Genomic DNA, 9247 nt, shown 5'->3' with positions numbered 1-9247 from the left:
CCGATAGACGTGCAGCATCGCAGTGGAGGCTAGGTTCATGGTGGGGAGGACGGGTGGGCTCAGTGGTCATGGTGGCAGTGCGCGGCGGCGATAGCGCGCTTCGGTGGCTCTCGGGGGAGAGGGGCAGATGAGGGAGAGACATGAGAGAGAGGGGGAGAGTGACCAGGGGATGCGTGGCGTGTTTAGGGCGTCGGGGGAGTGAAGAAGGCAGGGTGGAGGTGGCCTGTGCATGGCGTCGGTGCTCGACAGCGAGCTGCTTCTCCTTCTGGCATAAGGTAGAAGAAGCTCTAGGCGTGCTGGGCTATGGTGGGCTAGCTGCTGCTGGGCCCCTGAGGTAAGTGGGCTGCCAGGTGAGGTTCTGCTCTGTTTTATTTCTTTCCTGTTTTTTTTATTTAAGCTTTGCCACTGTTTCAAAATTAAAAACTATTTCAAAACAGTGCCAACACCCTCTGAATAATTTTATGTAGTTGAATGGGTATTTCCAAATGCACATAAAATGTTTCAAAGATATTTGAAGTTATATTCTAGTTATATGAATATAACTCAAATTCAAATAGCAATTGATTTAAATTCAAAGTCCTGAAAATAAATCCTTAAAAATGTTCATTATTTTTGGTATGGATCAAAACCATTGGAAAAATATCAAACATCCAAGAAGAGTATTTTGGGTTCTTGAATGCAATTTATTTAAGCTGGACCTATTTGGATTTCAAAGTGCTAGGGTTTGATCATCCCCCATTTCAAATTCAAAAGAATTTCAACATGATGCAACACATGACTAGTTAGTCTAGGTCAAACCAAAACTAGGGATGTGACAACTCACCCCCACTAAACAAGAATCTCGTCCTGAGATTCAAGCGTAGGGTAAGATGAAGGGGGAACGCAAACTAACACAATCTTCACGATCCAGGGTGCACTTCATAAGAACGTTGATTCGATCACCATCATTGTCTCGATGTCTTGCTCTGAGAACTCCAACTAACATGACAATGAGAGGAAAGGGCAAACTCTAAAAGAATTGATCTTCTCGGAGATCAAGCAACTCAGGATCAACTCACGGAGTAAGACATACACATCTGTCGAGCTGGGACATGAAACACACATCCAAAGGGATGGGGAGAAACAGATGACGAGGGTTCACTAGGTACACAACAGTTCCATAATTAAGAGGGTGGTGAACGGTTGTCAACGTAGCAAGGAGTTGAGTTGTCATGATACGTTAACGAGACATCTTAGAGGAGGTGACTCATGGAATCATCCCTTAAGTGGCAAAAAGAATTACCTTTGATTCAAAGATCATTGAAACTCTTTATACCAGCTTAAGGCAAATCACAATCGATCATTTGGAGGAGTTCGGTAGAATGACATACTCGGACTAGAATGGATGATGTGGATTACCTTGTTGAAAACAACACAAGGGATGATTTTAGTAACTGGGGAGAAGCTCAACAGTAGAGAGTGAGTCCACTATTTGAAAAGTTATAGCATAACCGAGGAAACTGAGAGCAATCCCAGTTAGTGCCGATGATAACACCTAGTGCTTGTGCGTGCTCTCAAGAACATGAGCATTTCCATATTCATCAAGGTTTTACCAATATCCGTGTCAAGGATCCTGGCAACACAAGAGTTTGGAGCGTGACTCGAAGACTCGAGAGTCCGAGCTCACCTTGGCTCTTGAGAGTGCCAAAACCGCTAAGGCCGAGGCCCAGAAGGCCCTCCAGGAGATTGAGGCGATAAAGAAAATAGCGGCAAGTAAGGCATTCTTTATGCAAAGCAAGCATATAAAAGTAAATTATTCGGAGCCGATGCATATAGTGCTATAAGTTCGGGGTGCCGCACTCATGAGAGTGTTCGGTCTTCTCACAGCATGTTATGGGGTGCTTAAGCCCCTGGTGTATTGGCCGTACCAAAGTGTACGGTTGCATAATGTCATGACTGAACATATTTGTATAAAAATAGATGAATACAATAATAGATAAGAGCTTTGTATTGCTAATTAAAAAGGGATGCTATGAAAGCAGAACGATACAAATAGTGCGATAAGCAAGAGATGGGATTATTTGACATGTCCCCCTCCAGGGGCAAGCTGCGTGAATTTATGTAAAACGGGTATTTAGCTCGTTATAGAGACCACCTGGACATTTGACGCGGCTTGTTCTCTCCCTGGTTGTTGCATCATTTGTTCGGCGAGTGTATTGCCGGACAGGCCTTCCGAATAGTTGGGTCCTGGAAGTATATAAAAAAAAGGAAACGGTAGAATAGGGAGCCCCTAGGTGCGGTTGAGCCGCATTCTGGGCGTGCCGTGCTTGTGCCCCTCCTCTTATGCCCATGGTATTTCCAAAGCGTAATTATGTACGCGTGGTACCGATATCGCCATCTGGCGAGGGCTGGGGTTGGGGACGCACTGCTATGCTTGCTCGGAACGTGCCAGCCGGTTTTGTTGTAGGTTACTTCGGGCGCGCTTGACGTTGTCCGGACGTTTAACACCCAGATTGGAGAGTTGCCTTGAGAGGCTGCTCTGTACTTCCGCCACCAGGGCCGTCGTGTGCTCCTCCATTCGGAGAGAGCGTTCGGTGTTTCCATTTACCGTAATGACTCCGCGAGGGCCTGGCATCTTGAGCTTGAGGTATGCGTAGTGCGGCACCGCATTGAATTTTGCGAATGCGGTTCGTCCGAGCAGGGCGTGATAGCCACTGCGGAATGGGACTATGTCGAATATTAACTCTTCGCTTTGGAAATTATCCGGGGATCCGAAGACCACTTCAAGTGTAATCGAGCCTGTACATCTGGCTTCTACACCTGGTATGACCCCTTTAAAGGTTATTTTTGTGGGTTTTATCCTTGACGGATCTATACCCATTTTTCGCACTGTATCCTGATAAAGCAGGTTCAGGCTGCTGCCGCCGTCCAGGAGGACTCTAGTCAGGTGAAATCCATCAATGATTGGGTCTAGGACCAATGCAGCGAATCCGCCGTGTCGAATGCTAGTGGGGTGGTCCCTTCGATCAAAAGTGATCGGGCAGGAGGACCATGGGTTGAACTTTGGGGTGACTGGCTCCAATGCATAGACGTCCTTGAGAGCACGCTTCCGCTCCCTTTTGGGGATATGGGTTGCGTATATCATGTTCACCGTCCTCCACTTGTGGGTGGAAGCCCTTCTGTCCTCAGTTCTTCGGCGGCCGGGGCTCCTCCTCGTCATCGCTATGCAGCCCCTTGTCTGTGGTTTTGGCACATAACTTGCCTGCCGGCTTGAACACCCAACAATCCCTATTGGTGTGGTTGGCTGGTTGTTCGGGGGTGCCGTGTATCTGGCACGAGCGATCGAGTATCCGGTCTAAACTGGATGGGCCCGGAGGGTTTCTTTTGAATGGCTTCTTCCGCTGACCGGGTTTAGAGCCTCTGAATCCGGCATTAACTGTCGTGTCCTTAGTATTGTCGCCGTTAATGCGACGCTTGTGCTTGTTGCGACATGACCTACCATTGTTGTCCTTGGTATCCAAATTGCCAGGGCTCTTCGTTATGTTATTGCTACGAGCTAGCCAGCTGTCTTCTCCCTCGCAAAAGCGGGTCATGAGTGTCGTGAGGGCTGCCATAGATTTCGGCTTTTCCTGTCCTAGGTGCTGGGCAAGCCATTCGTCTCGGATGTTGCGCCTGAAGGCTGCAAGGGCCTCGGCATCTGGACAGTCGACTATTTGATTTTTCTTGGTTAGGAACCGTGTCCAGAATTGTCTTACCGATTCCTCTAGCTGCTGGATTATGTGGCTTAGGTCATCAACGTCTGGTGGTCGCACATAAGTGCCTTGGAAGTTGTCAAGGAATGCGGATTCCAGGTCCTCCCAGCAACTAATTGACTCTGCTGGCAGGCTGTTAAGCCAATGCGGAGCTGGTCCTTTAAGCTTGAGCGGGAGGTATTTGATGGCGTGTAGATCATCACCACGGGCCATGTGGATATGAAGGAGATAATGCTCGATCCATACCGCGGGATCTATTGTGCCATCGTATGATTAAATGTTTACGGGTTTAAAACCCTCGGGGATTTGATGATCCATTACTTCGTCTGTGAAGCATAGTGGGTGTGCGGCACCCCTGTACTGGGCTATATCGCGACATAGCTCGGATGAGCTGTGTCTGTTGTGTTCGTCCTGGCCGTATTTATCATATCCGGCGTGACGGTTATCGTCACGTGACATGGGGTGCCCACGCGATCCGTAGATCGATCTTGTTCGCCTTGCCTTATCCTCCAATATGTCTCGCAGGTCTGTTGCATTTCCCCGTGCTCCGGTATTCTTGGAGCGGCGCCGGGGTGTGGCTTGGGTTGAGGGCCGAAAGGCCTCTCTGTCGCGGCCACGGGGTGGCCGATCGGGCGCATCTTACGCTGGTGATGTGGGTTTGGTTGCTTCCACCTCTAGTTTGGGTAGCAGCCTGCGCTTTGGGTAGCTCTTCGAGGGGCGTTCAAGTTTATACTCTTCGACCGCCAGGACTTCAGTCCATCTGTCGGCTAGCAAGTCTTGGTCAGCTCTAAGCTGCTGCTGTTTTTTCTTGAGGCTGCTCGCCATGGCCATAAGCCTGCGTTTGAAATGCTCTTGTTCGACGGGATCCTCTGGCACGACGAATTCGTCGCCGTTGAGGCTTGCCTCGTCTTCGGAGGGAGGCATATAATTGTCGTCCTCGACCTCCCTGTCTGCCGCTCTCTCATGAGGGCTGGCTCCTCCGTCCTCCTGCGCTGAATCCTGCTAGAGGGGGTTGTCTTCGGCACTATCCGGGGTGTTGATGTCTCCGGTGGCGGACTCGCCGTTTTTGCTTTGGCAGGATTTAGAGCGGTGCCGCTGACGTCGGCGCTTGGGTTGCTTCTTGGAGGGGTCGTCCTCCGTTTTTTCATCGCCATCCCCTGCTTTGGGGGTGTCCACCATGTATATGTCATATGATGAGGTGGCTTTCCAGTGCCCTATAGGTGCTGGTTCTTGGTCGTCTCCTTCATCCGCGTCCATACCGTCGATGTCTACGGAGTCGAAGTCGAGCATGTCGGTTAGATCGTCGACAGTGGCTACAAAGTGGGTGGTGGGTGGGTTTCAAATTTCTTCGTCGTCCGCATCCTAGCGATGCTGACCATAGTCCAGCCAGGGCTCTCCTGACAAAGACAGAGACTTTAGTGAATTCAGGATATCGCCAAAGGGCGAGTGCTGAAAGACGTACGCGGCGGTGAACTCCATGATCGGAGCCCAATCGGGTTCGATCAGAAGGGGTGCGGAAGATTCGGAGTCCGGAACAGAGTCTGGCACCTTGGAGTCACGGGCCTTGCAAAGGACTTGGCTGGTATTCGGCTCTGTTGCCATAGAGATTGCGGTTCCTGGGGCGGCGTCCAACCGTCCGTCCCCGACTGGCGCAGTCGGCTCCGAGCTAACTGTCGGAGCGGACACCTGAGCGGCGCTCTGGGCGCTGTCCGGCGGCACAGCTAGATCATTCCCATCGTGACAGTGCGGCGCGCTCGGCCGTGGCTTGAATCCGTCGAAGATCAAGTTCCCACGGATGTCGGCCGTGTAGTTTAAGCTTCCAAACCTGACCTGATGGCCAGGGGTGTAGCTTTCAATCTGCTCCAGATGGCCAAGCGAATTGGCCCGCAGTGCAAAGCCGCCGAATATGAAGATCTGTCCGGGGAGAAAAGTCTCACCCTTGACCGCGTCGTGGTTGACGATCGAAGAAGCCATCGGGCCTAAGGGTGACGACACAGAGGAACTCTCAATGAAAGCACCAATGTCAGTGTCAAAACTGGTGGATCTCGGCTAGCGGATGGTAACAAGAGACAAGGGACACGATGTTTTTACCCAGGTTCGGGCCCTCTCGATGGAGGTAAAACCCTACTCCTGCTTGATTAATATTGAGGATATGGGTAGTACAAGAGTTGATCTACCACGAGATCAGAGAGGCTAAACCCTAGAAGCTAGCCTATGGTATGATTGTTGTTCGTCCTACAGACTAGAACTCTCCGGTTTATATAGACACCGGAGAGGGCTAGGGTTACACAGAGTCGGTTACAATGGGAGGAGATCTTCATATCATATCGCAAAGCTCGCCTTCCATGCCAAGGAAAGTCCTATCCGGACACGGTACGAAGTCTTCAATCTTGTATCCTCATAGTCTGGGAGTCCGGCCAAAGGTCATAGTCCGGCCATCCGGACACCCCCTAATCCAGGACTCCCTCAAGACCTGACACAACTCTAAGCAATAGCAGGCATGACAAACAAGCATGAATGAGTAGGCACATCAGGGCTCAAACAACTCCTACTCATGCTAGTGGGTTTCATCTATTTACTATGGCAATGATAGGTCATGTAGAGGAAGGGGGTTCAACTACCGCAGCATGTAACAATTGAATCGTTGTTGTCCTAATGCAGTAAAAGAGAGGAGGAGCGAGAGACTGGGATTGTATCGGAATGAACAAGGGGGTTTTGCTTGCCTGGCACTTCTGAAGATAATATAGTTTCTTCATCGGTGTCATCGAACTCATCGTCGAAACCACGACTATCGAGAGGGAACAAATACCAGCAACACAGAAGGAAACACAATCAATGCAATGCAACAATTATGATGCATGATCATGACATGGCAATATGTTGTGGTTTGAGCTAATGCAACTAGCAGCAGGTTAAATGAAGTTGGTTTGAATCTAAGATTCAAATTCAAACTCCATATATGACATTTCAAATGCCATTAATTCAAATTGTTGTATACATCATCTTTAAGTTTCTCAAACATGCATGATAATGCCATAAATAGATTCTTTGGATTTTTCTAATCATCTTTCATATACAATTTATTTCATTCTGAGTTACGGTTGATTTTCTATGATTTTCAGAAGTTTTTGGCATTTTCTCAAAATAAATAAATCATTTAGATTTATTTAAATTCCAGAAAAGGCTTTACTGCGTCAGCACTAGGTCATGCTGACATCAACTGGTCAACAGGGCCGGTCCAGGTCAAACCTGACGAGTGGGGCCCACTGGTCAGTGACACATTGGACAAACCCGGTCAAATATTGTGCTAACTGGGTTTGACCGGAGGTGGGGCCCGCTGTCAGTGGCACTGAGGTGGCTGATTACGCGGGATTAGCGCTAATGACGGCCACGTCGGATGCACCGGCGGTTAGACGACGGTGACGACCCAGAGCCGCGGTGCCTCACCGGACTTGCGCTTGGGGCTGCCGCTTGCTGCGATGAGGGCATCGGAATGGAGCACTTGCTCAACCGCATCCAGGGGAGCATGCGGCTGGGTGTGGGGTGGCCTAGTTCACCGGTGGCGAGCTCATTCGCCGTGGCCGGGGCACGGGGATGAGGCAGGCGAGGCTGCGAGCCACGGGGACACCGAATGAAGTGCTCTATGGGCTCCTGGGAACTCCAGGAGTTCGACTATGTACCCAGATGCGATGGGAACGAGCCCTGGCCATGTCGGCGACATCGTCGGCGGCAAGGAGCTTGCGAGTGCGATGGGGAGGTAAGCTAGGGGTTGAGCGCAAGGAGGGGAATAGGGGTAAACGGAGAGAGGCTCACGGCGAGGAGGATGGTGCAGACGGCGGGGCCGGGGACGCGTTGGTTGTCGTGAATCGACGGCGGCGATGGTCGGCTTCCAGGCTTGTTTTGTTCTTCCGATAGACGTGCAGCATCGCAGTGGAGGCTAGGTTCATGGTGGGGAGGACGGGTGGGCTCAGTGGTCATGGTTGCAGTGCGCGGCGGCGACAGCGCGCTTCGGTGGCTCTCGGGGGAGAGGGGCAGATGAGGGAGAGACACGAGAGAGAGGGGGAGAGTGACCAGGGGATGCGTGGCGTGTTTAGGGCGTCGGGGGAGTGAAGAAGGCAGGGTGGAGGTGGCCTGTGCATGGCGTCGGCGCTTGACGGCGAACTGCTTCTCCTTCTAGCAGAAGGTAGAAGAAGCTCTAGGCGTGCTGGGCTATGGTGGGCTAGCTGCTGCTGGGCCCCTGAGGTAAGTGGGCTGCCAGGTGAGGTTCTGCTCTGTTTTATTTCTTTCCTGTTTTGTTTTATTTAAGCTTTGCCACTGTTTCAAAATTAAAAACTATTTCAAAACAGTGCCAACACCCTCTGAATAATTTTATGTAGTTGAATGGGTATTTCCAAATGCACATAAAATGTTTCAAAGATATTTGAAGTTATATTCTAGTTATATGAATATAACTCAAATTCAAATAGCAATTGATTTAAATTCAAAGTCCTGAAAATAAATCCTTAAAAATGTTCATTATTTTTGGTATGGATCAAAACCATTGGAAAAATATCAAACATCCAAGAAGAGCATTTTGGGTTCTTGAATGCAATTTATTTAAGCTGGACCTATTTGGATTTCAAAGTGCTAGGGTTTGATCATCCCCCATTTCAAATTCAAAAGAATTTCAACATGATGCAACACATGACTAGTTATTCTAGGTCAAACCAAAACTAGGGATGTGACAACTCACCCCCACTAAACAAGAATCTCGTCCTGAGATTCAAGCGTAGGGTAAGATGAAGGGGGAACGCAAACTAACACAATCTTCACGATCCAGGGTGCACTTCATAAGAACGTTGATTCGATCACCATCATTGTCTCGATGTCTTGCTCTGAGAACTCCAACTAACATGACAATGAGAGGAAAGGGAAAACTCTAAAAGAATTGATCTTCTCGGAGATCAAGCAACTCAGGATCAACTCACGGAGTAAGACATACACATCTGTCGAGCTGGGACATGAAACACACATCCAAAGGGATGGGGAGAAACAGATGACGAGGGTTCACTAGGTACACAACAGTTCCATAATTAAGAGGGTGGTGAACGGTTGTCAACGTAGCAAGGAGTTGAGTTGTCATGATACCTTAACGAGACATCTTAGAGGAGGTGACTCGTGGAATCATCCCTTAAGTGGCAAAAAGAATTACCTTTGATTCAAAGATCATTGAAACTCTTTATACCAGCTTAAGGCAAATCACAATCGATCATTTGGAGGAGTTCGGTAGAATGACATACTCGGACTAGAATGGATGATGTGGATTACCTTGTTGAAAACAACACAAGGGATGATTTTAGTAACTGGGGAGAAGCTCAACAGTAGATAGTGAGTCCACTATTTGAAAAGTTATACCATAACCGAGGAAACTGAGAGCAATCCCAGTTAGTGCCGATGATAACACCTAGTGCTTGTGCGAGCTCTCAAGAACATGAGCATTTCGATATTCATCAAGGTTTTACCAATATCCGTGTCAA

The sequence above is a fragment of the Triticum aestivum genome, chromosome 4B, assembly GCF_018294505.1.
Source record: "Triticum aestivum cultivar Chinese Spring chromosome 4B, IWGSC CS RefSeq v2.1, whole genome shotgun sequence".
Classification (NCBI taxonomy): Eukaryota; Viridiplantae; Streptophyta; class Magnoliopsida; order Poales; family Poaceae; genus Triticum; species Triticum aestivum.
The sequence above is the reverse complement of the archived record's forward strand: the minus strand, read 5'-3'. Positions refer to the sequence as shown.